We start from the raw sequence: 12,206 nt of genomic DNA on the forward strand, positions 1-12,206 counted from the left end.
CCTTTATAAAAGTTGATGGCCGGTAGCATAGAGAATTTTCCAAATTTTCCGTCCACCGCTCTCGTCTGTGCTGTTAACATTCTCACCTTGCTCCATAGGTGTTCTTGCATTGCTTTGTCTCTTGCTGAACCATCAATGATCACCCCCAAGTATTTAAACTCATTCACCACCTCAATTTTTGTTTTGTTTAGGTAGCATTTTGGTGGTCGCGCCGACTTTTTTGTTGATTTGTCGAAAACTAGCATTTTTGTTGTTGCTATATTGATTTCCAAATGGTTCGTTTCCATATATTTTTCCAAGTTTGTTAATTTGCGCTGGAGTCCAATTTGCTTTTGGTCGATGATGATGGCGTCATCTGCATAGAGCAGTCATGATATTTGTACTTTACCTATCCTGGGGGGGGAGGCTCTGATTTGTTCCTCCTCCGATTGATAGTCCCCCAAAAACGTGATAAACAAAACCGGAGCTAAGGGGCAGCCTTGCTTAACGCCACACTTCACCTGGATCTCCTTTGACAGGGCACCTTGTTTGTTCAGTTTCACCCTGATTTTCGTGTAGGCATGGAGTGCTTTGATCGGGTTCAAGATTGCTGGGGGGCAATTCCAATGATTTAACTTATCCCAGAGTTTTGCCCAATCTATTTTATCGAAGGCTTTCGACAAGTCTACAAATGTAAGATACACTTTTGGGGCGCCTTCTCTCACTTTGGCCTTCAGTATGTTGATCAATAGGATGTTTATAGAGGTGCTCCCATTTTTCTGAAACCCTGTTTGAAAGGCATTGTTGCATCGAACTGTTTTGGCCCAGATTCTAAAGTGGTTCAATAACTGTGATGCAAAAATCTTCCCCACGATATCTAGCAAGGATATGGGGTCTATAGCTTTCTGGATTTTCTCTGCCATCTTTTTTGTAAATGGGGACGATTATAGCCTTCAGCCAGGTTTCGGGGATCATGTTAGTGTTCCTACAGTGGGAGAAGATTTTGCTGATCACGCCCGCCCATGCTTTTGGTGATTTTTTTCAGATCTGCGTTGGTCAATCCATCCGGACCGGGAGCTCTTCAGGTTTTTAGTTTGAGGATGGCGTTTTCGATTTCTGCCACGTTCGACACGTTTACCCACTCTGCTGTGGCATCTTCGTCACTCTCCTGTGCTGTCTCTTGCGGTAGGTCGAATTGGGCCGTTAAATATGACACCCATTTCTCCTCTGACACTGAGTTTGCGATTTCTGTGGCCGTGTTCGAGTTCGTAGTTTTAATTAGTGCCTAGAAATTGCTTGACTTTTTTGTGTTGAGGGCTCTCAACATTTTCTCAGCATCTTGTTGGTACAGTTGGAGTTTGTGGTGTTTTAACCAACGTTTGTACTTTTTTGCTTCCTTTTGCCACTGCTCCCATGCTTCTTTGGTGTTTGTTTTCTTCACAGTTCTCTTCACTTTGCGAACAATTGCCCTATTTTCGACTACCAGTTTGTCATAGGTATGTTTAGGATGCGTCGCCTGTCTTTGTTTACCAGCGACTACTCTTCTAAATGGAAGCAACATCGGTAGATAGTTTGGACGCTCAGTACATTAGTGCTAATCTATACAACATTTCAAGCATAAGGGGTAATAAATAATGGACAAAATGTTATGTTTGCATTTCATGTGGAAGTTAGATTTGCGGAACGTAATGCACTATCTCTTCGTTCCACATTGTTATCTCCTGGTCACCGGTGAATGCTGGACACACTGGAGCAGCTTTCAGCTTTTGCTTATGCAGTCTTCATTTCAAGCCCTGGTGTATGGTCAATTAGCTTAAACTTGAGCCGAGTGGATAAACATTGCCGTAGACTGAACACTCTGATAATATTACCTCTGAAACTAATGGGAGCTCTAATTTCATAATGTCTATAATTATGTTGACCACTCCAGCCCAAAATGGTTGAACACCGTGTCCGCACAGCACTGTTGTCGAAAGACATAACTCCTGTACCAGATTACAAAGGTCAGATGACAGCATTGACACTTATATAGACGTAGTGATGATCATGACATTTTACAGAATATCCTTCTAAGGATAGGAACGAGTCTCTCACCTAGTACACCTGGGCATGCCTTGAGGCTTTAACTGAGAGTTTCTACCATGATGGTGCAAGCTGTAGGGAAGTCTAACTCATAAGAAAAGATGAAGCGCAAGGCGTCATTTTAAAAACAACACATAAGCTGCAGCCTGCGCACATCAGTTGGGAACAACACACAATAATGCACGTGAAATGATTTGCAGTCACTCAAATAACACTTTAACTCACAAGGCCAGAAATGAACATTTCAAGTACCAGAAAATAACCTGCAACTTTTGTTAAAATGTGGAACTGCATAACCTCAGGAGAAAGAGAACAGCAGTTTCAGGAAGGAAAAACGAATTTACATTTTATGCTGCTGTGTTTTTTCGGGGAACATGTATAATCAAGGAAAACAGGAAATATTTACATTTTAAAAGCTGAAATTGTGAATGGGATCACATTAAAGGAAGCCAGAACTAAACTCTTGATATTTGTATTCTGTCAATGCCACCTCCACCAAAAAGACATTTGAAAACAAATACCATGCTTTCTCACAGAGAGAAACTGGTGTAAGGTCAGCCATAAAGATAACAACTGGACCTAACTGTAAATCCTAAGCTGACATTTATCCAATCCAACACACACAGATGCCAGTTTCACCTAGTTCTGGACCTATCCTATCCCTCTACTCTTGCTACCCAACCCTGTCCTCTTTCTTGCAAAGCCACATGAGCACCCAGAGACTGCCCCTTGGTGGTAGCTGTACGTGGAATAAATCAACATAACATAACATTTATGGGTTGCATCTGTGTACGGTGGTCTTCAGATAATGAACTATTTATTTATTTTTGCATTTGTTAAACATACTAAACCCTTGGGCATCAAGGTGCTGGTTACATGCAGGAGGATCACAAGAGAAAAGTCAACATGCGTGGAAGGTACTTGGTTAGACAGAGAGTTTGTTTTTGGAGAAAAGTAGAGTCTTAAGTTGTTTCCAGAAGACCCAGTAAGATTGTTCAGATCTTAGCGAAGGCAGTAAGCATTTCCAATTTTTTGCAGCTATAACTGGGAAGCTAGTACCCCCGATCTTTTTCATCTGATACAGGTATAGTGAGTAGGTGAGAATAAGAGACGCAGATGGATCTTGAAGATTGAGCTTTGGAGAATTTGTGTGCGAGATGTTTCGGGGAGGAGCTTGAGATGGATTTATGCGTGATCGCTAGTATTTTAAAGATGATGTACTCATGGATAGGTAGCCAGTGTGCATTTATTCTTGCCTGAGACAAACATGGAAAACACTGTCATAGATCTTTCAGGGAGGAAGTAAGTAATCCTGGAGATGGCAGCTGAACAGAAATGTGCTGTGGACGCAAGGTGCCGGCAGAGGATTTGGTGGTCCACCAAGTCGAAGGCAGCTGATAGGTCAAGCAGGAGGAGCAGGGTTTTGTTGGCTGTGTCTTTTACGTCATTGTGAAAAATCCTGTGGATCCCTCACTAAAACGCTGCTCAACGTCTCCTCCCAGGTAGCCAGGGAAGGGCAGGTGCTTCCTGATCCCAACCCTGGGGGTGGTGTACTGCGGGAGGATCACCTGGGTGGAGACAGGGCCCAGGGTACCGAGGAGTGTCCGTGGGGTGAGACGCTGTATTTATCCTCTGAAAGGGATAGTCTTACCACTATGTCAGAAGAGGTTATGGCTTACTGTCATTTTAATATATCTCAGCCTCCTGTTAACACTAAGGTGTTAACACCCAACAAAGGAATCATGTGTATCCCTAAAAAAATATGTCCTCCACAATATCAAGGGTACAGTACCAGGAATAGTGAAAGTGTTGCCTTTTCTAACACATCTTCCCATAGTAGGGTTACAGTTTATGGCCTCTCTGGTAACAATGATAAGGCAATGCAATCTACCCATAAAAAGATACCAGAAGTAGAAAAATCGAATTTAGAAAAAAAAGACACGTGCCAGTATTCCACTGCCACTGACAATGAAAAAGTATGTAGAAGTGGAGGACAGGCAATCAGGCCTACTAACCTTTGCCAAGGTCAGGCAATTAACAATAATAGCCTGCACCTGAAATTAATTGCCCGACCTAAGAAGCATAAAAGGCTGCAGCAGGATGGGAAGGAGAGAGAGAGAGAGCTGGAGAAGGAGTTGGAGCAGGAGCTTGAAGAGAGGCAGTAGTAGCAGAAGGAGCAGAGCACAAGGCTAGCAGTTCATAAGGAAATATGTTCACTTAAGGGACGCCAGGACAGAGAGAAAACAGATTTCACCTGCAAGTACTGAGAGAGTCCTGTGTTCACAAACCCTGCTTTGCCGTGGTTGCACTGAGGGAGACGTGTTGAAAAAATGCTGACTTCTGAGGACCGTGGCAAGAAGCAAATCGAGGGACAGAGGCGTGCATGAGACTCCAAGTTGGCATGGCCGGACCATAGACACCCGTGCTGTAGAAAGGTGTGGGTCCCAGGTGGAAGAAGTCGGGAAGTTGAAGCAGGCCGCAACTGCAGTGTTTCTGGAGCCGGTGAGTAGAGCTTGGCGTCCACATTCACTGTTAAACTCTTGCCGGTAACTGTTACCAGCTCTAAAGTGGTCGCGTAAGAGAAGAAGCAAGTAAAAGTCATTAGTTGTTCTGAAAACTATTCTAGACAATGGAAATGTATCACGCGCACTTGACTTGTAATACTAGCTAAATTGCTTGCGTATAAAGAAAAGCTTTTGTTTTCATGGTGGAACGTTTAAACCTTATCTGAGTGGTCGTGTGTCTCCAATTAATGGAGAATCTTTTCAGAAAATTCTGAAGCTGACATTCACAACTTGTTACAAGAACTTATAACATCAAAGAAAGGTTGCATGTTACCAATTATACTTTCCTGACCAGAGTAGAAAGTATATCTGTGTATATTCATAGGAATACCGACCCTTAAAAACATTTGAAGCTGAAAATCTACCTGAAGGAGTGGTCACGTATACCTGTAATTGTTTTCGTTTGAAGCCTGAATCTTGAAACTTTAAGAACAAATATTTTTTTGAGGCACAAGTTAGTGCATTAGTAAGAAGAACAAGCATTACCCAACCCAAGAGACAACCCCTTTCTATACTGAAGAAAACCCTTTTTCAATTAATCCATCTAATGGGGATAGTTGTGAACAGTCCAGTGTCCTCTGATACAAGTGAGACTTTATCTGAAATTGGAAGTGCGTCAATACACTTCAAGATAGCTTTTGGAACCAAAAAACTGTATGTAATGCTGGGGAATGGAGCTGGGTGCTTGTTATAAAATCTAGCCAATAACCTGTGATGCTAAGACTGTTGCAGTGGGGAGGAAGTCAGTCTGGAAGAAGAAGTAGGTTATAATTGTGGCAGTAAGGCAGACTGGAAGAGGTCAAAGTGTCCTGCCTTTAAAATACCTAATCATTCTCATGTTCAAAGTTGAAGCAGAAGTTGTGGCAGTAAGGCAGAGTGGAAGAGGCAAAGATGCTGCCCTTTCTTAGAGTATAGGAAAGAAGAGTTCGTGGTCTACCCTACCTGTCAAGGTTGAAATGTCTTGTCTTTAAAATGCCTAAACATTCTACTATATGAAGTTGAAGCAGAAGTACCAAAACTGTGGTTGTGTAATACTGTCAGCAGATGGCACCTAGAAGTTAGTTGAAGTAGTGGCACACTGTGGAACTAACAAGTCTGTTTCCACAGTAACAGTAGTAGAAGGGTGGTTGTGAGAGAGTGAACAACAACCCAAGAAGAAGCATCCTGAAAGTTATGCCAGATGTACTACAGAGGGAAGGAACACTTACAGAATTGAAGACGTAGAAGTAGTTAGCCTATGTTTTCTAAACCGTGTTAAAGCAATCTTGGAAGGAAGACATCCAGAATTACCATTGGTGCTATTTTCCTTGACTGAAATTCAGAAGGGGTCTTTTCAGCTGGAAGCTGGAAAACTGTTGCCAGTGGATTCATATTTTGGTGAACTCTTATTTCATTTGGAACTTACACTAACCGGTTCAAGACTTCACTCTTTTGTTTGAACACTTGGGGAAACTGACTTTGAACATTCCTAGGAAACTAGGAAAAGGGATTACCCAGGACAGGTGAAGGCCATTCAAATGAATTATTGTTTATTATTTGTACATTTATGTTGACATGTTTTGCTGTTTAGTGTGAGGGCCAGTTTTTTTCTGTTGGGAGTTATTCCCTTAGATCTAAGACTAGGTAGGGGGCTCACTGATGAAGTAGGTTAAGAAATGATTTATTTGCACCTTTTTCTTTCAATAACATGTTTCATGTTGAAAAACCTACAAGCAGTTGTCTGCCTCGCATTACTGACCCCTCACATCATCCAGTTGGTTCTCGAGATCAAATAAGGCAGACTCGTGCCGTGACATGGTCAGAAGCCGGATTGGTGCAGTCCAAGGAGGTTGTTGCCTTCAAGGTAGAGCTGGATCTGTATATATGCTACCCGGTCAAGGATTTTAAGAAGGAAGGGGATAGTGGTGATGGGGCGGTAGGTGGTAGGGATGGTAGGGTCAGGGTAGGTTAAGAGGAGACAACTCTGTCATCCTTGAGGCTGGGGGGCATGATACAAGAGTAGAAGGAGGTCGTTGATAAGGGTGGCAATGAAGGGAGCAAGTAGTGAAGCACAGTCCTTGATCACTGCCGCAGGGCAGATGTCACCTTGACATCTGGAATGTTTAAGGCCTTTGATGATTTGAAGGACTTCACTTTCAGAGACAGGTTTAAACTCAAAAAGAGTTGATTGCGTAGGCAGGGATGGAGCACAGGGGAGGTGGTAGTAGCCACGACACTGCTTAAGGAGTCTTTTTTTAATTAATGACGAACCTTTTTTGGAGTGTTTCAGTTTTGAGCAGTAGTACATTTCGGATGGCGGCACACCATGTGTGCAGGTAGAGGGAAGGGGGCGAGTGAGACTCAAGCTCTCACAGAATGGTGACTAGCTCCCTTAACAAGGTCAGCAGATCTGTGGTGCCTAATCCGATCTTCCATCTCCCAGGCCCTCATGAAGGCAGAAAAATAAAATACTTGGAAAAACAACGGTTAATCTGAACAATTTATAACACCCGTGAACTGTTCAAGGGGGCAAAAGTCATAAAGCCCTGAACAACCAAACTTAAAGACCTTATTACCACCAGACCTCTGGATCATAAAGATTAGCCCTGAACTAACAGATAAACAGCTAAAGACTCTGGATGCTCTGTTGGTGACAGACCCAACTGCAGTTGCTATTTAATAATTTGTTTTGGAAAAATGATTTTTTTTACAGTGGGATTCACCATTTTGCCCATGATTCTTGAAAATAAACTTTTGCAAAGTTGAAATGTTTAGATAGAAATGCATTAATAGATGATACACATTTGTGTGAGGTCATTTTCTGTATGCACATTAGGCAAATTTGGCTTTTGTCACAAAGAAATGGCATATGTCATAGTGTCCTGTGTGAAACCAGAAGGTGTCTCACCCGCTAGTCCCCGGGGGTCTCTCAAGGGCCAGGACACGGCTATCAACTTTGGATCCAGACCCTGGGGGTGGACCAGTGCAGGAGGATCACCTGGGTGAGGGGTCTTCAGGTAGTGGGAGTGGGACGCCGGGACTATAACACCTTTTCCCCATTCTACCAAGTAGGATACTTGGGGACCTTACCTACCCCACCCCCTTTCTTTACACAAACACTTTCTCACTGACAGCCCGTCCTTGGAGAAAACAGACTCACACCCGAGCATTACACCTGACATGTCCCAATACTGTGGTCAGGCAGAGTCAGGCTATTATGGTTAACGGCTCACACCTGACTCCCATTAAGCTTCCTGACACGGATAAAAGGCAGAGCACGAGGGCACACTCTGAGCGAGGCAAAGCACACAAAGGAATAGCTTTTTCCAGATGGCAGCTGAACGAGGGGAGAAAGGCGGCAAACCGAGAGGGGAAAGCAAGAAGGCAGATACCCTTCACCTTTCTACTGAGAAACCATTACTTTCAAGAAAACTTCATATTGGAATGCGTAAGGCCAGGAAACCAGACAAAAGAGTCCTGCATTGTGTGTCAAAGATACACAGGGCCCTCCTGCATGACTGTACAAGTCAGGGAGGAGCTGGGTCCAGGATCAAAGCAGCGCCAGAGAAATCCACACCCGGTGAGTTTGGGAGTCTGATGCAAGACCGGTCTGTGTTGAAGTCAAGGTTGCAAGCGGCAACATTGTATAAGGAACGCTAGAGCAAAGAATTAAAACGTGTGATGAAAGTCACGAGTAAAGCTCAATTGCTGATGGATGTTTGCACTTTAATGCGAAACCGCAAAGGTGCGAAATAAAGTAGAGAGTGGTCCAGCACAGCGGGTGTGCTGAATAGAAGGTCTCTGTAAGGTATAAGCCAAGAAGTGGCAGAAATGAAAGTGGAAGATTCGTAAGAACATTGTGTGAAGTGAATCAAAGTGGTCCTGCGACGGTTTAAGCAAAACCCATTGCACATGCGAAAGTCCTCGATTTTTGATATAAAGAGGAAAAAGTAGAAAGTGAGAATGCAAGGTCCGAGCCCGATCGAGGGATACCAATTGTGAACATTGTGCTAAAAAGGGATCTGAGCCCGAAGGAGGGAGACCTATGATGAACACTGGAAGCGACAATTTGTGAATGTGAAAATCCTGATAAAAAAAGAAACTTGTGTGCTTGTTTGTTACGACAGGCCCTCTACAGTAAGAGACTGTTATTGGGAAAAAGGCTTTGGCGCAAGGTCATGTTACCTATGCTTTGAACTGTATCCTTGTGGCAGAGAAGCCAGAGTATGTGCGAAGCTCGAACATGCCGCCTTACCCAGTGCTGAAAACAGGAGGATGGGAAGCCAACTGCTCAACTTTCCTGGCATATTATTTCTTGAACATTTTTCTTTTGAATACACTATTGTCCCGCACCATTTGTATTTAGAAGTAAGGATTGGCAATAGGTTTATTAGTGTAGGCCCTTTTATTTTCACAAATACTCGACTAGGATAGCATTATTATTATTTGATGGTCGTAGCTTGCTCCCATCCTTAGATTCAGGCTTAGATAGGAGTTCAACCAAACCATTGAAGTTCAATAAACACCCTTAAACTGTGATCACTTGTGTCTGGCTTCACTGTTAGATACCATGCCTTCCTTACAGTCCGCAAGCACGAGCTTGTCGCTTTGAGATGGGAAAATAATTTTAATATCAATGTAGAAATCAGTTAAATAGAAACATCTATAACTATAAATTATTCATGCTATTATGATGAGAATTGTATCAATTGATTCGTACCAGAGAGAGGAATCTGGTGAGCAAATTAGTAAAGTGGTAATTCACTATATGAGAATGTGGTAATATTTAATGCAAGAAATCCCTGAGATGACATCACATTAAATAGGATGGAAATTTAGTTTAGAACGTACTGCCATCAGACTACCCTCTTCATTATTATGCCCAAGTTGCATCACGGGACAAGGCGGAACAAATGGTAAGATTGGGAGCACCCCCTTAAATTTGTAGGCACAAGAAAGCAATCTGTTCCAAGCCGGCAGCGCTTGGAGAGCAGTGTCCTTCACAATGGTGAGTTATCTTCTTCTTGCTTTTGTCTGAGGGCCCCTACGTCGGGTTTGACATTGTCTTTGTAGCACTGTTCGTTTCAATCAATCTTTATCACAAAAGACAGGATTCCCTTTCTCTTGCTTTTACTTGGCATCCCTCTTATGTGTTCACTTCTGCCCATGTAACACAGTTTGCTAAACTTTAAACACATGCAGGATTTACTTTCCCTTGCTTTCCTTTGGCATGCCTCCGTCTGGTTCACTTTAGCCCTTTTTTGTTACACAATTCCTTCTTTTAACACAATTCCTTCAATTTGTCAAGAGGACCTTGGTTTGGCATGCCTCTGTCGGGTTCACATTTGCCCTTTTAACTCAATTCCTTTCACTTGTCAAAGACCTTCAATTGTACAAGGGATTTATCTTGACACCCGTATGACCACTTTCACTCTTTCTTCTGCCTCCACTCCGGAGGTCTTCTGGTATTTTTAGTTTTAGATTCTTTAGTTTCACAATATTTCCTCAGGTTAGCTTCATACCTTGTTTCTCATTCGTCAAAGACTTGACTGTACGAGGGATACTTAAACTCATGCCTTTTCCCTGGTATGACCACTTTGACTAATCGTCCCCTCTCTGTTTATTTACTTCTCTCGTTAATCACAAAATTGCTTCAGGCTTCTCATCACACACACAGCCCTTGCATCCTTCACTCTGGTTACAATGTCACTCACTCGTGGTTCCACGAAACTCAGCAAGTACTTCAAACGCTTATCGCATCATACATTCATGAAAGCCGGCTTCTCCTCTCACTCAACGGCAGCGTCTTATATTCTGTATTGAATGCTCTTTGTACGTCAAGGTTTTCGGTCTGGCGCAGCTCACCTTCTTGCAAAATCCATCGTTATATGCGAGAGAGAGGTGCTGCCGTGACATTCTCCATTCACCTCGATTGTCTTGCCTTTTAGGGTCTCCCTCCGCCGGGTTCGGACATCTCTCCTCAAGATTTATAGTTCACAGAGAAGACTTCCCTCTGCCAGGCTAGAGCCTCCTCTCAACTGTCACATTTTTCAAAATATGTTTTTGGACTCTCAATCCCAGAATGCACTGTGATAACTTTGCTCCCACTTCACAGCCCCCCCCCAAACAGCATTCCATGATTTTGGGAGCTGCAGGAGTCAAAGGGGGGATGTTTAAATTAGGTCAGGGTCTCATCACCTGCCCCTCATAGACCTGGGTTCGCCTGCCTGGCACAGTGGAGGAGTTCTGCTGTGGGTCCCACCAGGCTGCTCCATCTGCCCCTGGAGTTGCCTTTTGGAGGTACAGTTCCCTCTCCACACCTCAGTCTCCTCTGAAATCACAGGGCCAGTGTTTGGGCAGATTTCTCCTCCTCGTGGTCTCCCAGGGCCTCTGCAGCCCACTTGGTCTTTCTCTTGGTTCCCGGCACCTTCCAGCATCCCCAACTCGCTCCCCATGTGCCTTTGATTTCCCGCTTTTATACTTCCTGGGAGAGGTAATTAGGTTCAGGTGTGCATAATTGAAAAGGGAGGCCTGCCTTTGCCTGGCCTCATTACTGGGACAGTCTGCTGTCAAACGGGAAGAGTCTGTCTTCTGTGTCTTAGTGTGTTTCTTGTCAGTAATCTTCATCGTCCCAGTTCTTCTCCTCCTCGTCTCAGTGTTTACAGGGAACACAGAGGGATTAGGGGGGGGGTGGACTGGGAAGTCAGTAAATCCTGTATAATAGGATAGTGAAATAGGTCAAAAAGGGAAGGGCATACTGCGTCTCGTCATCGGGTGCCCATACCCTAGTCCCCGAGGATCCCTCACCCAGATGATCCTCTCGCACTGGTCCACCCCCAGGAACTCGATCCAACAGCGACGCCTGTGTCCTGGCCACCTGAATGACTAATCCCCAGGGACTAGTACGTGAGTCACCCTCTGGTTGCTCACACTACTATGCCCAAGACCACAGTGGCAAATGCAGACCACGGACATGCACACACACAGGCATACCAGCCCATGGCGCAGAAACCCCAGATGATGCAGGGACCTACACAATCATATTCACAGGCACCACCTGCACCGCAGATTCAGAGTGGCATGCAATCACTGCACACAACACAGCAAAATGACGGAACACTGACACACGCAGATTCATTGGGAGTATCTCCCATTCGGAAGTTGGGAGGGGTGACTGTTGTGGGGGTCGACCCATTCACAGGGAACAGATTGTCATTGTACCTACAATAAAACAGTCCACAGATGGACCTGATGTGTTCTATTGTATCAATTACACCCAACCCGGCACAGGAACCACGTATAGAGGTGATGATAGGTGACAAAGCGTTGTCCTTCCTCGTAGATACAGGGGCAACTAGGTCCTGTATAAGGGAGGGAAGGTATCCAATGTCGGGCAACGCCATGAATGCACAGGGATTTTCTCAGGCGATGGATTTGGTTCCTTTTATAGACAATGTTACACTTTCTATAGGGGAGCACCACTTAGCTCTACCATTATTTTATTCCCGACAGACACCAGTGAACATAATGAGAAGGGACATCATGAGTAAACTTAACATGACCATCTCATTCACAGACCAAGGGATAGTGTGTTCCACACCA

Source organism: Ambystoma mexicanum, chromosome 10, assembly GCF_040938575.1.
Source record: "Ambystoma mexicanum isolate Mex_15411 chromosome 10, UKY_AmexF1_1, whole genome shotgun sequence".
NCBI classification, from domain to species: Eukaryota; Metazoa; Chordata; class Amphibia; order Caudata; family Ambystomatidae; genus Ambystoma; species Ambystoma mexicanum.